Below are 17,820 nucleotides of genomic sequence, written 5' to 3' on the forward strand. Positions count from 1 at the left end.
ATCATCGTGTGCCACACGATTGGAAGCAACGGCCTCGCGAGCGCTCAACATCTTCTTGCTCGAGCCGCTCGCCGGCGTGCATGGACTGCATGAGCGATGAGCCGGTTGTCCCACTCAGTCGGCTGCTGGAGGATGGTGGAGGATGAGGTCGATGGAAGCGCCAACCGTAGACAGGTGTAGCTGCGCATGGACGAGGGAGGCACGACGAAGGCAGGTGGGGCGCTGACCGGATGGATGAAGACGGTGGCCATGGCGGGCAGGCTTCAGCGGCTCACGGGGGTAGCGCTTTCGTCGGCCAGACGCCCTCGCTGGCGTGCTGGATATGCGTTTGTGCGCTCGGTGCGTGCGTTCAAAGTTCATGCATTGGTGTGATTTTTTCCCTAACGTCATTGCCTCCACTCACATACTTGCAAAGATCAGTAGTTGTCTGTTTCTTTACAAAGGATTAACTACAGATATGTACTCCCTCTATCCATATATATATGACCTAATGCATTTTTCGAGATTGCCTTTGACTATTAATAAGATTAATAGTATATGAAATGTATGACGTGAAAATTATATAATTAAAAGATCCTTTCACGTACGAATTTAAAGATATGCTTTGTGTAACTTGCCTGTCATATATTATTGCTCTAACATATGGTAAAAGTTAGCCTCAAAAACGCATTAATCCCTATATATATAGATGGAGGGAGTACATCTATCGCATCAATCATCACCATATAAACAACAGCGACTAGTAGTACACGAACTCTCTTTAAATACGAACAAAAACTATCATACTTTTTTAACTTAAAATTAAGCTATTCCATCCGGCACAAAATACTTGTGGCAACCCTTAGAACATCTTCAATAGCATGCCTATATTTGAATGTCTATATTTTCATGTTGACAATGATCTAAAAAGATTTCCTCATATACACGTTCAATTTTGCATCAGAACGTCTACATAGAGGACCATGACAGATGGGCCGCCACTGGGGAGAGGGAGAAATCATGGCTGCAGCTGGGTTTGGACGCCGCCTACACATTGTTCAGGCATGGACATTGTCGAGGTCAATTTAGAGGATATGCATGTTTGTACGATCATATAGACCAGCTATATGATCGAGTATAGACGTCCATATAGACAAGCTATTGGATTTTGAGCTCACGCCGTGAAAAAACGAGTATATACGTCCATATAGATAAGCTATTGGAAATGCTCTTATTCATTTCATTTGTTACAAAAAAGAACCTCATCCATTCAAATCTTATCAACTATTAGAATTACTTGACTTTGAAAACTATATTCTGGTTGATTTTAAGGTGACTTGCATACACTTAATTCTTTAGTTTAATCTTTTAATGTGGAAGTTTAGAATTTATATGGTAAAGAAATTATTTGACTAAAATTTATTATGGATTTTGAGGTCTTGAACATCAATTTTAAATCTGTATTGATATAACACACTTGAATCAAAAATAAATACAGCATCATTCAGATTATAATTATGTTTTATTTGGAACAAGCACTAGGGGGCACCGAAAGTAGCCGATGAGATTTGAGGAACAACTCGTGGGGTTAATATGCCGACGGGGTCGACTGAAGACGACGTGGGGACGCTTTGGCAAGGTCAAGCGAGCGGCTAAGCTTAGTCCTGTGAAACGCTTCGAAGGCCATCGACAACAAGGGCAGTAAATGGCAATACGAATGGGCGGGTGTTGAAATAGATGGCGGGCTTGTGGGGATCTTGAGTCATGTTTACTATGGTGAGGACATTTGATATAATCTTTTCTTAACACGTTGTTGTACATGGTTTTTCTAAAGAGCAAAAGATAAAAGTAATTGATGAAGTAATCCATGCACCACTACTTTTCCATGAAATGAAGGATGGTACGGTGATTTCCTCACATCCACAATTCATGCTCCGAAAAGCGTTAATCGGTTTAAACTTATTATTGATGTTTATTAGAAATGCATATAATAAATTATGAGTAATGGCAACGAAGCAGGTTTTGTGAAAAAATTTAGCCCGTTGCAACGCACGGGCATTTGTACTAGTATCATGCATATGTTATTATTGTATAATACTATTTTCATAATGCATAGTATCATAAACTAATATCATAGGTGATCTTATTTATTGACATGCATGCCACATATTAGCATATCACTTAATATGATACGGTATCTACCTATGTTACTTTAGCCCTCTCTCTTCTTTAATTACTTGCCACATCAGCATGTTTGCTAGTCCCAAGACTATGATACTAGCTATGATACCCCTGCTATGGCCAGCCTTATGTTGTCGTGCCTCGGTCTGCGGGTCCAAAAGGCAAACAGATTTAGGCCAGGCCGTCTGATCACGTGGCAGTTAGGGTAGCAAGCTCAACACAAGGGACAATTTTTATGTTTTGACTTAAATCCTAACAAAATACAGATCAGAGTTAAGTTTAAAAAAAAATCTAATCTAACCTCTTTAGCTGATGCCAACATCCCTAACGTTTGGGTTGCACGGAAGATGCCAGGACCGTGGCGTTTGGCATGTACCCGCTCGATCCCCCCGTTGTTGACCGGCTGATGTAGCAAAGGGGCAGACGCCGGGAGCCTGACGCTTGGTCGTGAGGCCCAAACGCCACACACCCTAGCGTCTGAACGAGTTAAGTTAGTTAGCCGCTCGGGCCCGCCCACCCGGTGCATCTTGTTCCTCTCCACCAGAAACGCATCTCGCTCTCGCCCCCTCTTCGCCCTCACACCCCACCTCCCGTGATCTACTTCCCCTCCACCAAAGTGTGTGGATCCAAGCCCCCCAAGCATCCTTGAAGTAATCTCTCCCAACCCCTCCATTTTTTTTTGTTTTAACATCTTATGTTTAGACTAATTGTGAAGAATGGGTGATGTTAGATAAGTAGATTATGTCTTAGTTTTAGGGATTTCTGTGTAGTTGTTAGATTATATAGGTTTGTTCAATATGTTGGTATATTTTTTTGGCCTTTGGGGCATTTTGTTGAATATGTTAGTATATGATGTGTTGTAGATTTTGTTTAATAATTTAGTGTTGATATGATGTGGGCATAATGGATTGATTTTAGGCAACCAAAAATTGTCATTGATGTGCGTAATTCATTATTATTGATTTTAGATGGGGAGACTTGATAATGTTAATTATATAGACAAGGATGCATTTTTGACTAACAATGCCGATGGGGATGAGGAAGCCATTGTTTTTATACAAACCTTAGCTATGATGAGCTTGTTGCAAAAGTGAGACATGTCTTAAAGTGGATGGACCTCAATGATGGTGTTAAGTTAATAGGAAGGTATGATGTTGGAGTTGGAGTCAAATCTCACTTGAAAAGTATGCCTATCACCTCTGACTTGCATTGGGATGTGTACAAGGAAAAAAGTTGACCAATCAGAAGACAAGTCAATTGAATTGTTTGCCACCAAGGTTGAACCTCCTTGGGCTGAAATTGACTTGAACCGAGTTGTCTCTTCCCCAATGACCGAGAGGACAAGTGTGTCTTTTGTTGTGCAAAGGATTATGATTGATACCTCCAATGCTTATATACAACCACCAACTAGCAAGGAAAGTGAGGTTGAATTGCATGCCCCTAATGCTTGTAGCCAACCAACAACCAGCCAAGCAAATGAAGTTGATGTGATTGCCAGTGAGGAAGTAATTCAAAAGGATGGTGATGGTTATGTTGATGGTGATTTCGATGAGGTAGATGAAGGGTTTCATGGTATTGAAGTTGGTGACTTGGATGCGTACGTAGCACAAAAGGAGATGGATCGTGATTTACCTTTTAGGTGTCTATATGGGTATGACTCGGATGACGAAGGTCCTTAGGAATAATTGGATGAGGATGGATTCATGAAGGAGGAAAACCAAATTCACTTTGAGTTGACTGGCTTGGAAAAAAGAACTCACTTTTTTCGAGATCTCAGCCTTGCCCATAAAGTCATAGTTGATGCTGGCATGAGGAAGACGACGATTGAGCCAACACCTTGCCCTGATCCAGACGAACCAAGGGATGAGGAGGAGGGCGAGAATGCTTATTTGAAGAAAGGAGTGAAGTTCCCAACTTTGGCTGCCGTGAAGGTCTGGTTGTCTGACTTTGCCATTTGGAACCACATGCCATTTTATATTGAGCACTCCAACATAAATTTGCGGTTCACGGTGAAGTATGAGAAAGGAGATGAAGGATGCCCATGGAAGGTTCGTGCAAGAAAGTTAGAAGAAACTGGAGAATGGGTGTTAAGAAGTTGTGTTCCCACTCATTTTTGTAGACGACCAAAGAAACGTGATCGTACGACACATCGGCAACTCATGTCTGAGTACCCCAGATACAAATTTATGAGAGACATAGCTGTTGGTCCCACTGTCAAAGTGAGGTTTCTCATGAGGACGGCGAATAAAGTATATGGTTATGAAGTCAAGTATGGGAAGTCATGGAGGGCCAAGGCAAATTCTATTAGGATGTTGTATTGTGGTTACGAAGAAGTATACAACCGTCTCCCCAAATTGTTGGGAGCGATTGCAGATACAAACCCGGGCATGTATCATGTCGTCGATGATAAACACGGAGTGTTCCACCGTGCTTTCTGGAGTTATGGAAAATGTGTGGAAGTATTTAAGCATTGTCATCCGGTCTTGTCTGTAGATGGCACCTTCTTGATCGACAGATACAAGGGCACACTAATGGTAGAAATGGCCCACTCGTCGAACGACAATGTGTTGCCAATTGCATTTGCTTTGGTGCCTTCCGAGAACTAAGACAACTGGGAGTGGTTCATGGTTCATGTGAGGCACTAGGTGATTGTTGATAGGGAGTTATGCATCATATCGGACTGGCACCATGGCATACTCAAGGCAGTGGATATTTTTATTCTAGGATTTCCAAAACTTCACCACAAATGGTGCATGAGGCATTTCGTGGCCAACTTTTATCGGGCATGTAAGAGCAAGGAGTTCAGTAAAGACATTGCCCATGTATGTGTGGCCTTCACCACCCAAGATTTCGATGCTCAGTACAAAAAACTCTTCGCAACGGTGAACGATGGGGGAAAATAATTCTTAACCAGGAATTTCATCAAGAAGCACAAGTGGGCACGTGCTCATGATGATGGAGGAAGGTGGTATGGCGACATGACAAGCAACTTGTTTGAATGTTTCAACAACGTGCTCAAGGGTGTCTGTTCATTATCGGTGACAGCAATAGTGGGATATACCTTCTTCAAGCTTAATGAGTACTTTCAGAGTCATTCGGAAGAGACTGCCGACTGGATTGGTGAGAAAATGGATTATCCGGCAAAGGTTAATGAATGGCTTCAATTACAAGCAATCAAGTCTTTGCAACAACAAATTATCACATTCGACACATATGAAATGAAATATCAAATCGATGAGCCAGGTGGCACAACACGAGACGGTCATTCATATGGTGGTGCCGCATTTGAGGTGCACCTCGAGACAGTGTGGTGCCAGTGCGAGAGGTCTATTAAGTATCATTGTCCATGCTCACATTTGATAACAGCGGCGAATGTAGCAAACATATCAGTTTGCGATGGGAAAACCGTGCGGATGCAAGAGTTCCATGTGGAAGCTACTAGGTTGACATGGGCACCTCGGTTTCACCCTTTCTTAGACCAATCACAATGGCCTGAGTATTATGGCACCCATATTAAGACAGACCATGCCATGAAGGTGGAGACCAAGGGTAGAAGGAGAACTAAGAGGTTCAGGGGTGATATGGATGAGCTTGTTGGATACACTGACATGAATCAATTTGGTAGCGGGCATTTCATGGAGGATTCTCATAATATCAACTGTGGGGTTTGCGATGAAGGGCGACACAATACGCGTACATGCAAGAAAAGGAGAACGTCGAAGGGGGTGGTGGGGTGGTACAGGAAGCACACGTGCTAGAGGTGGTGGTGGTCGTACACGAAGCACAAGTGCTAGAGGTGGTGGTGGTGGTGGTCGTACACGAAGCACAAGTGCTAGAGGTGGTGATGGTGGTGGTGGTGGTCGTACATGAAGCACAAGTGCTAGAGGTGGTGGTGGTGGTCGTCGTCGTACAGGAAGCACAAGTGCTAGAGGTGGTGGCGGTGGTGGTGGTCGTACAGGAAGCACAAGTGCTAGAGGTGGTGTTCGTCGTAGAGGATATGTTGATAATGGATCAGCATTCAGTTATTTGCTTAATCCAGATGGTTGATAGAAGAAGAATGGTACATTACGTATTCATACAAGTCATTTGATTTCTTGTTTTATTTTATTTATTTAAATAGTTTGTTTTTGTATTTTTCCAACAAGTGCTTATTCATTCTGTAGGCATGTCTTCATCCGGTTCGATGACGAGGTCGTCGCGTGCCAACCAAGAGGACATGCCAAAGAAGTGGCTGGTGAACGAGTTGGACAAGACCAAGGTGAAGGATGTGCCCACACCACCATGTTGGTGCAGTGATGTTTGCAAGGTGAAGGTGTCCATTGACTATAAAAAAGAATGGACAGAAGGCAGAAGATTTCTCGTGTGTCCCAACTATGCACATGATCATGCACGACCAACTAACGCATATGACTTACCACCGGTATGTTAGATGTGATATCCAAATATCTTTAATTTGGTTGAACTCATATTACTAATATAAACATGTCTTTTATGTAGTCGCCTCTGCCTCTCTGCAGGTACTTCAGTTGGATAGATCAAGATGACAAGAAGTACCCCAACGTGTCCAAGAGGCCCAATATCAAGATTCCATGTGGAGGCAACGCATTTTCGATGAATCTTTAGCACGTGAGGAGGAGAGGGATCATCGTGAGAAGGATAAGAAGGAGAATAAGAAGCGTGAGGAAGAGAAGAAGCACAAAGAGAAGGAGGCTCGCCAAGAAGAGAGGGCAAGAAAGGTTGCAAGGTCTCGTGATGCACAAGCAGAGGATGAGGCACGCAACAAGAAGGGAAAATGGCCACGTACTACTCAGTAGACAAGGGGTTCATTTCAACCGCGTTGTTGATGGACTTTTCAGGTTTAACTTGTCGTTGTCGAGATTATGTATGTGAACCAAATGTGTGTGAACTTGTCGTTGTGGAGACTATGTATGTGAAGTTGTCGTTGTGGAGAGTATGTATGTAAACTTGTGTTGTGGAGACTTTGTTTGTGAATCAGATGTGTTGATGTGTGATGGGTAATGTGAATCAAATGTCAGTGATGTGAATCAGTGTTTATCTTGAATTCCTGATGCAAGCCCAAACGCCAGGGGCTGTGGCGTCTGGCCCCCTGATGCAAGCCCAATGTAACACCATGTGTTTTAACTCTCCTGACTAATTAACTTATTTTAAAATTAGAACTAATTAAAAATTTTGTGAATGCTTGTGATGCTTGATGTGATGTTTGCTTGCTTGCCTATTGCTTGTGTTTGAATCCAATCTCCTGCTACTCTCCAGCCTCAGCTCCTTGTCCCAAACCCTTGCCTAATGATCATGCCATGTGTGTAGGACCAAAAAATATTTTTACCAAATATTATTTTCACCAAAAAGCATTTCCTTAATTTAAGCTTTCAAAACCCCTTAGTTGGGATTTGTACTACAAATCCTCAAATTAGGGAAGTTATTTTTCACCAAATGTTTTATTTAAAACCCATTATCAAAATTACTTCCCAAAACCACAATATTATTATTTTAAAAAGTTATTTTCTATTTTATTTAAATGCCTTCCTGTGAGGCCAGAAATGGTCTCTTATGAAGGAAAGTTATTTTGATTGCTTTCAAAATATTTGAGAAAAATTTACGGAAACTCAGTGGACATATATATTCCATATATAGGAGTTTCAAGACATGGTCATGTTCAAAATATTGGGCAAAACCCTTCTTGGCTATTTCAAGCTTTTGGAATATTTCTACAAGAAATATTGTCCATAAATTCCTGTAAAATTCTAGCATGTCACATATGATATATGTGATGATCTTGCCAAGTTTCATATAAATCCAAGTTGATTTGGTTCACCTAAATATTCTAAAACTCCATCTGTCCAGATTGAAATTTGAGCAACTCTACATTGCCAAGTGTCTCAAATTGTGCTCAAATTTGGTGGACATGTTCTCATACTCCAATAATGCATCCACACCAAGTGGTGCATCAAGGTAAATAGAAGAACTTGTCCCAAGGCCCTCAAAACCCTCTCTGTTGATTTCTGACTTTGGGAAACTTTACATTATAAAGTTTCTCCAATTGATCCCAAACTTTTTTGGCATGCTTTAATGCTCAAATAATGCGCCCACACCAAGTATTGGATTTGTGGGAATTGATTTGAATAATTTTGTATGCAGAAGGCCATTTCTACCCATTTCATGGGCTTTCCAAGTCTACATTGGAAACCTTCTCCACCAAATCCCAAATTTGGTGTCCAAGCTTATTTTAATCTATTATGAGAACCTGTTAAGTTTCATATCAATTGGAATCCATCTATTAGCCTTAACATCCATCAAACACCTTGTGTTCACTCACCAAAATTGCTACTTTGGCCCCTTCCACTATTTCCCTTCCGCTTAAACTTTTACCACAACTCTCTATACTTACCTTTTACTTCCACTAACCTTGCCAGGTGCACTGGTCAATTATTGGAGAGTGACTCCGTGTAGCTATCTCTCATTTTACCTTGGCAACACCATATTTACCCCTCTTGTTGTACTTCTGCTTAAGTCAAAGCCACCACTTTCTTCCAGGGCATCTCTAGCATGCTAATCCATCATTTCAAATCAAAATATGGCATGATCATATGGGAAATATGAGCAGCCCATCTAAAACTTGATTTCTGGCTGAAATATAGCTTTGAAGTGCAGCTGCTAGCTAGACACCTCCTCTTGGGCTAAAACTTTGCGGAACTGTAGTCCTTCCATGCCTAAGACTACTAGACATGGTTTCACCACATTATCTCTCGAGCAAACTTAACAACAGTCAAAACCGATTCATACCATCTCCACTTGGGTCAAAACTTCCCTAGTGCTTCGTGGCATGCATGCCTTGCATGTTTGACACCTTGGTTTGGCCAAGGGGTGGCCCTGGACATAGGTGGTCGCGGTGACCACCTCCCTGGCAAGCAGAAACGCTGGTCTGCGCCTTGGGCTCTTGCTGCATCTCGGGTCCAGCAAGGGGAGTGTGTCCTAGCGCGCCACAGAGCATCCTTTGACCCCTCCACGACGCGAGGAAGACTCCAAGCTGCTCAGGCCGCATGTGCCGGCTGTGCCAGTGGGCACCAAAGGCGGTTCCGAGCTCCCCCTTGTAGCCCCACTTCTATACCTCACCCCGAGCCTGATACGTCTCCAACGTATCTATAATTTTTGATGGTTTCATGCTATTATCTTGTCAAACTTTGGATGTTTTGTATGCCTTTTATATATTTTTTGGGACTAACTTATTAACTCAGTGCCAAGTGCCATTTCCTTTTTTTCCATGTTTTTGACCCCTTTTAGAGGAGATTTTGAAATGGAGTCCAAATGGAAAATAATCTCCGAAAAGATTTTTTTTGGAACGGAAGAAGATCGGGAAGCTTGGGAGCCAAGGCAGGGGAGCCTCATAGGGCCCACAAGCCCCCACCCCGCGGCCAAGGGGGAGGACGCGCCATCCAGGCTTGTGGCCCCCCTAGACGCCCTTTGCCCTAGGTCTTTCACCTATATATTCCCATAAATTCCAGATTAATCACGAGATCATCGAAAGTACTTTTCCGCCGCCGCAAGCTTCTGTCTCCGGAAGATCCCATCTGGGGCACGTCCTGGTGCCCTCCGTGAGGGGGGATTCGGACACGGAGGGCTTCTTCATCAACACCATGACCTCTCCGATGATGCGTGAGTAGTTCACCATAGACCTACGGGTCCATAGCTAGTAACTAGATGGCTTCTTCCCTCTCTTGGATCTTCAATACAAAGTTCTCCATGATCTTCATGGAGATCTATCCGATGTAATCTTCTTTTGTGGTGTGTTTGTCGAGATCCGATGAATTGTGGATTTATGATCAGATTATCTATGAATCTTATTTGAGTTTCTTCTGATCTCTCTTATGCATGATTTCATATCCTTGTAATTCTCTTTGAGTTGTGGGTTTTGTCTGGCCAACTAGATCTATCATTCCTGCAATGGGAGAAGTGCTTGGTTTTGGGTTCATACCGTGCGGTGACCTCACCCAGTGACAAAAGGGGTAGTGAGGCACGCATCATGTTGTCGCCATCAAGGGTAAAAAGATGGGGTTTTCATCATTGATTTGAGATTATCCCTCTACATCATGTCATCTTGCTTAAGGCATTACTCTGTTCGTCATGAACTCAATACACTAGATGCATGCTGGATAGCGGTCGATGTCTGGAGTAATAGTAGTAGATGCAGAAAGTATCGGTCTACTTGTCACGGACGTGATGCCTATATGTATGATCATTGCCTTAGATATCGTCATGACTTTGCGCGGTTCTATCAATTGCTCGACAGTAATTTGTTCACCCACCATAATACTTGCTATTTTGAGAGAAGCCTCTAGTGAACACTATGGCCCCAGGGTCTAATCCACACCATATTTTCAGCCTTACACTTTTTACTTCGTTGCACTTTCCGCCTTCAGATCTCACTTTGCAAACAATCTTGAAGGGATTGACAACCCCTTTGAAGCGTTCGGTGCAAGCTTGTTTGTGTTTGCCCAGGTACTCTGGACTTGACGAGACCCTCCTTCTGGATCGATACCTTGGTTCTCAAACTGAGGGAAATACTTACTTCTCCTGTGTTGCATCACCCTTTCCTGTTTAAGGGAAAAACCAACGCAAGCCCAGCCTCTGTCAACATGTCAATTTCTGGCGCTGTTGTTTGTGGGATAGCAGAAGAATTTATGGCGCCGTTGCCGGGGAGGAAGATCAAGTCAATAACTCATCCAAGTAGGTGTCTCAAACTCATCTCTTGCATTTACTTTGTTTGCCAGTTGCCTCTCGTTTTCCTCTCCCCCACTTCACCAATTTGCCTTTTTCGTTCGTCTTTTCGTTCGCCCTTTTTCTCGCGTGCTCTTTCTTTGCTTGTGTGCTTGCTTGCTTGCTGAAGTCACCATGAACGAATACACCAAACTTTGTGAATTCTCGAATACTAATAATAATGATTTTATTAGTACTCCGATTGCTCCCGCCACTAGTGCGGAGTCATACGAAATCAATGCCGCTTTGCTGAATCTTGTTATGAAAGAGCAATTCGCTGGCCTTCCTAGTGAAGATGCCGCGTCGCATCTCAATACCTTCATTGAGCTTTGCGATATGAAAAATAAAAAAGATGTGGATAATGACGTGATTAAATTGAAGCTTTTTCCTTTCTCGTTGCGAGATCACACAAAAACTTGGTTTTCTTCTTTGCCCAAAAATAGTATCGATTCTTGGGATAAGTGCAAAGATTCTTATATATCCAAGTATTTTCCGCCAGCTAAGATCATCTCTCTCCGTACTGATATCATGAATTTCAAACAACTTGATCATGAACATGTTGCACAATCTTGGGAGAGAATGAAATTAATGATTAGAAATTGTCCCGCTCATGGCTTGAGTCTTTGGATGATTATTCAAATCTTTTACGCTGGCTTGAATTTCGCTTCTAGAAATATATTGGACTCCGCTTCAGGTGGAACGTTCATGGAAATCACGTTAGGGGAAACCACAAATCTCTTAGACAACATCAGGACAAACTACTCTCAGTGGCACACTGAAAGGTCACCTACTAGTAAGAAGGTACACGCTATAGAAGAAATTAACTCGCTGAGTGTTAAGCTGGATGAGTTAATGAATTTGGTTGCTAGTAGAAGTGCTCCTTTGGATCCTAATGATACGCCCTTGTCTTCTTTGATTGAGAGTAGCAACGCTAGCTTGGACGTTTATTTTGTTGGTAGGAATAACTTTGGCAACAACAACGCTTTTAGAGGAAACTATGTTCCTAGGCCTTTTCCTAGTAACTCCTCTAATAACTTTGGCAATTCCTACAACAATACTCATGGAAATTACAATAGATCACCCTGTGATCTAGAGAGTAATATCAAAGAGTTCATCAACTCTCAAAAGATTTTCAATACGTCCATAGAGGAAAAACTACTCAAAATTGACGATTTGGCTAAGAGCGTTGATAGAATTTCTTGTGATGTTGATGCTTTGAAAGTTATATGTGCTCCTCCGAAAATCAACATGGATGAAACTTCGAAAGCTATGCGTGTTTCCATGATTGAGAGCCAAGAAAGAACCACCCAAATTCGTGCTAGACATGAATGGCTTAAAAAGGCGTGTTCTCGTGATGAGAATCACGAAGATCTTAAAGTGTTTGGTGTGACTCCCATTGAATCTTTGTTTTCTTGTGTCAAACCTAATGATTATGGGGCTGGATATGAATCCACTTTGGTTGAAAAGTGCTCCAATGATTCGGAGTCCATCTATCTTGATGCTAAAAGCATTAAAAGTGGAGTAGAAGATGTTAAAACTTTGAGTAGTAATGAAATTACTACCGTGGATTTCAAGGAATTCAATTATGATAGTTGCTCCTTGATTGAATGCATTTCTTTGATGCAATCCATGTTGAACTCTCCACACGCTTATAGCCAAAACAAGGCCTTTACCGATCATATCGTCGAAGCTATGATAAAATCTCTTGAAGAGAAACTTGAATTGGAAGTCTCTATCCCTAGAAAGCTTCATGATGAGTGGGAACCTACCATAAAAATCAAAATCAAAAACTATGTGTGCAATGCTTTGTGTGATTTGGGTGCTAGTGTTTCTGCGATTCCAAAGTCTTCATGTGATGTTCTGGGTTTTAATGAGATTGAAGAGTGTTCTCTTAATTTGCATCTTGCTGATTCTACTGTCAAGAAACCATGGGAAGGATCAATGATGTTCTTATTATTGCAAATAGGAACTATGTACCCGTGGATTTTATTGTGCTTGACATTGATTGCAATCCTACATGCCCTATTATTCTTGGTAGACCTTTCCTAAGGACTATCGGTGCTATCATTGATATGAAGGAAGGGAATATTAGATTTCAATTTCCTTTAAGGAATGGCATGGAACACTTTCCTAGAAACAAAATAAGATTGCCTTATGAATCCATGATGAGGGCCACTTATCGTTTGGGCACCAAAGACGACGATACATGATTCTATCGCTTTTATGCCTAGCTAGGGGCGTTAAACAATAGCGCTTGTTGGGAGGCAACCCAATGAATTTATCTTTTTATTTCTGTTTTGTTGCGTCCACACTTTCATAATTCTGTTGTGATTGTGTTTTTTGTGTTTCTTTTGTGTTTGAGCCAAGCAAAGCCTTTATGACTAGTCTTGGTAATGGTTGTTTGATCCTGCTAGAAAAAGACAGAAACTTTTTGCTCACGAGATGATTTTTCATTTTTAGTCAGAAAGAGATTTTGAGTTGATTCTTTTTGCTGCTGATTGATATGCGTTTTTTCCCAGGCCGTAGCAATGTTTCAGATTTTTTGAAGTACCAGAAGTATACGAAGTATACAGATTGCTACAGACTGGTTTGTTTTTGACAGATTCTGTTTTTGTTGAGTTGGTTGCTTGTTTTGATGAAACTATGGTTAGTATCGGGGGGTACTAGCCATGGAAAAGTGAGAATACAGTATCCCATCATCAATATAGATAGAATTCAAGTTTGCTACAGTACAAAAAGAAGTGGTAGTTTGTTTTCTTGTACTAATGTTATCACAAGTTTCTGTTTAAGTTTTGTGTTGTGAAGGTTTCAAGTTTTGGGTGATGTTCTCATGGACAAAGAGATAAGGAGTGGAAAGAGCTCAAGCTTGGGGATGCCCAAGGCATCCCAAGCCAAATTCAAGGACACCAAAAAGCTTAAGCTTGGGGATGCCCCAGGAAGGCATCCCCTCTTTCGTCTTCAATCCATTGGTAACATTACTTGGAGCTATATTTTTATTCACCACATGATATGTGTTTTGCTTGGAGCGTCTTGTATCTTAGGAGTCTTTTCCTTTTGTTGTGTCACAATCATTCTTGCTGCACATCTTTTTGAGAGAGAGAGACATGCACTCATCGTGATTTTTGCTAGAATGCTCATAGTGCTTCACTTATATCTTTTGAGCTAGATACTTTTGCTCTATGTGCTTCACTTATATCTTTTAGAGCACGGCGGTGCGTGACTTGGTAGTTGGCTTATGCTATGAAAGTAGTCCCAAAGTGATAGATACGGAAATAGGATGCAAAAACCTCCATCTTCATGTGCATTGAGTAGAAAGAGAAGTTTTGATTCCTCTCAAATAGTTTTGAGACATGGATTTGGTAAGATTAAGAGTTATGTTAGTAGGGTGTTGTGAATCTAGAAATACTTGTGTTGAAGGTAGTGATTCTCGTAGTATGCACGTATGGTGAACCGCTATGTTAGGAAGCCGGAGCATAATTGATCTATTGATTGTCATCCTTTGTGTTCAGGTCGGCATCGCGCGGTGGTTGACACCTACCAACCCTTCCCCTCAGAGTATGCGTTTAGCACTTTGTTTCGATTACTAATGAAAACTTTCGCAACAAGTATGTGAGTTCTTCATGACTAATGTGAGTCCATGGTATAGATTCACTTTCACCTTCCACCATTGCTAGCCTCTCTAGTGCCGCGCAATTCTCGCCGGTGCACAAACCCACCAAATTCCTTCCTCAAAACAACCACCATATCTACCTATTATGGCATTTTCATAGCCATTCCGAGATATATTGCCATGCAACTCCCACCGTTCCATCTCATGACTTGTGTCGTCACTCGTATATTGCCATTGCATGATCGGAAGATAGCTAGCGAGATGTTTCAACGTCATACGCTAGGCTATTTCGTTGCACATCCCGGTACACTGCCGGAGGCATTTCCTATGGAGTCATCATCGTTGTGATCATTGTGCTGTGAGTAAATAAAACTGTGATGATCATCATTATTAGAGCATTGTCCCATGTGAGGGGGAAAAAGAGGCCAAAGAGCCCCAAAAAAGAGAGGCCTAAGAGCCCAAATAAAAAAAGAGGGAAAAAGAGAGAAGGGACAATGCTACTATCTTTTTCCACACTTGTGCTTCATGATAGCACCATGTCTTCATGATTGAGAGCTTCTTGCCTTGTCACTACCATATGCCAGTGGGAATCTTCATTATATAACTTGGCTTGTATATTCCAATGATGGGCTTCCTCAAAATTTCCCTAGGTCTTCGTGAGCAAGCAAGTTGGATGCACACCCGCTAGTTCTCCTTTTGAGCTTTCACACACTTATAGCTCTAGTGCATCTTTTGTATGGCAATCCCTACTCATTCACATTGATATCTATTAATGGGCATCTCCATAGTCTATTGACACGCTGAGTCAATGTGACCATCTCCTCCTTTTTGTCTCACAACCACGACCACACTCTATTCCACCTATAGTGCTATATCCATGGCTCGCGCTCATGTATTGCGTGATAGTTATAAAAAGTTTGAGAAGGCAAGGGAGCGAAAACAATTACTTGGCCAATACCGGGGTTGTGCATGATTTACATTAGTTGTGTGAGGATGATGGAGCATAGCCACACTATATGATTTTGTAGGGATAACTTTCTTTGGCCTTGTTATTTTGAAAGTTCATGATTACCTTGCTATTTTGCTTGAAGTATTATTGTTTTCATGTCAATAGAAAACTGTTGTTTTGAATCTTACAGATCTGAACATTCATGCCACGTGAAAGAAGTTGCAAAGGACAACTATGCTAGGAAGCATTCCACATCAAAAATTCATTCTTTATCACTTCCCTACTCGAGGACGAGCAGGAGTTAAGCTTGGGGATGCTTGATACGTCTCCAATGTATCTATAATTTTTGATGGTTTAATGATATTATCTTGTCAAACTTTGGATGTTTTGTATGCCTTTCATATATTTTTTTGGGACTAACTTATTAACTCAGTGCCAAGTGCCAGTTCCTGTTTTTTCCATGTTTTTGACCCCTTTCAGAGGATATTTTGAAACGGAGTCCAAAAGGAAGAAAATCCACGAAAAGATTTTTTCTGGAACGAAAGAAGATCGGGAAGCTTGGGAGCCAAGGTAGGGGAGCCTCAGGGGCCCCACAAGCCCCCACCTCACGGCCAGGGGGAGGTCGCGCCATCCAGGCTTGTGGGCCCCATGGACGCCCTTTGCCCTAGGTCTTTCGCCTATATATTCCCATAAATTCCAGAAAAAATCAGGAGATCATCGAGAGTACTTTTTCGCGGCTCCAAGCTTCTGTCTCTGCAAGATCCCATCTGGGGCACGTCCTGGTGCCCTGCCGGAGGGGGGATTCGGACATGGAGGGCTTCTTCATCAACACCATGACCCCTCCGATGATGCGTGAGTAGTTCACCATAGACCTACGGGTCCATAGTTAGTAAGTAGATGGCTTCTTCTCTCTCTTGGATATCCAATAGAAATTTTTCCATGATCTTCATGGAGATCTATCCGATGTAATCTTCTTTTGCGGTGTGTTTGTCGAGATCCGATGAATTGTGGATTTATGATCAGATTATCTATGAATCTTATTTAAGTTTCTTCTCATCTCTCTTATGCATGATTTCATATCCTTGTAATTCTCTTCGAGTTGTGGGTTTTGTCTGGCCAACTAGATCTATGATTCTTGCAATGGGAGAAGTGCTTGGTTTTGGGTTCATACCGTGCGGTGACCTCACCCAGTGACAGAAGGGGTAGCGAGGCACGCATCATGTTGTTGCCATCAAGGGTAAAAAGATGGGGTTTTCATCATTGGTTTGAGATTATCCCTCTACATCATGTCATCTTTCTTAAGGCGCTACTCTGTTCGTCATGAACTTAATACACTAGATGCATGCTGGATAGCGGTCGATGTGTGGAGTAATAGTAGTACATGCAGAAAGTATCGATCTAGTTGTCTCGGACGTGATGCATATATGTATGATTAATGCCTTAGATATCGTCATGACTTTGTGCGGTTCTATCAATTGCTCGACAGTAATTTGTTCACCCACCGTAATACTTGCTATTTTGAGAGAAGCCTCTAGTGAACACTATGGCCCCCAAGGTCTACTCCACACCATATTTCAGCCTTACACTTTTTACTTCGTTGCACTGTCCGCCTTCCGATCTCACTTTGCAAACAATCTTGAAAGGATTGACAACCCCTTTGAAGCGTTTGGTGCAAGCTTGTTTGTGTTTGTGCGGGTACTCTGGACTTGACGAGACCCTCCTTCTGGATCGATACCTTGGTTCTCAAACTCAGGGAAATACTTACTGCTCCTGTGATGCATCATCCTTTCCTCTTCAAGGGAAAACCAACGCAAGCCCAACCTCTGTCAACCTGTCAATTTCTGGCGCTGTTGTCTGTGGGATAGCAGAGCCCTCTCTTGCTCCCCCTTAGTCCCTCCTCCCTCCTAGCAACCTCCAGGACCCCCCATTGGAGCTCCAGCACCCCCATTCCCCTCCTGCGGCCGCCATGGTTCCATTTTGGCCCTGCTCGCATTCGAGCTCTCTCGGCTCCCTCCTTCCCTTCTAGCACTTTCCGGAGCTCGCCAGACCCTTCGCGGACCTCCCCTGTGCTCCCTCCTCTTCCTCCCATCATTGGAGTGCCCCAGCCACGGCCACCCATCAGCCCACCCGCTGCACCCAAGGCCCCGCTCGCCCCGGTGGTTCCCCGATAGAAATGGGGCCTCATGCGGGTCAGCTCGAGCCCGCGAGTGCCCCTATGGCCAGCTCGTCCGAAATGGTGACCGGAGTTACCAACACACACCACCGGACCACCCTGTGCCTTCCCCTCGGTGGGAGGTTGAAGACGACCGTTAGCCGACGGTCCCCACCT

The sequence above is a fragment of the Hordeum vulgare genome, chromosome 3H (genome assembly GCF_904849725.1).
Source record: "Hordeum vulgare subsp. vulgare chromosome 3H, MorexV3_pseudomolecules_assembly, whole genome shotgun sequence".
Lineage (NCBI taxonomy): Eukaryota > Viridiplantae > Streptophyta > Magnoliopsida > Poales > Poaceae > Hordeum > Hordeum vulgare.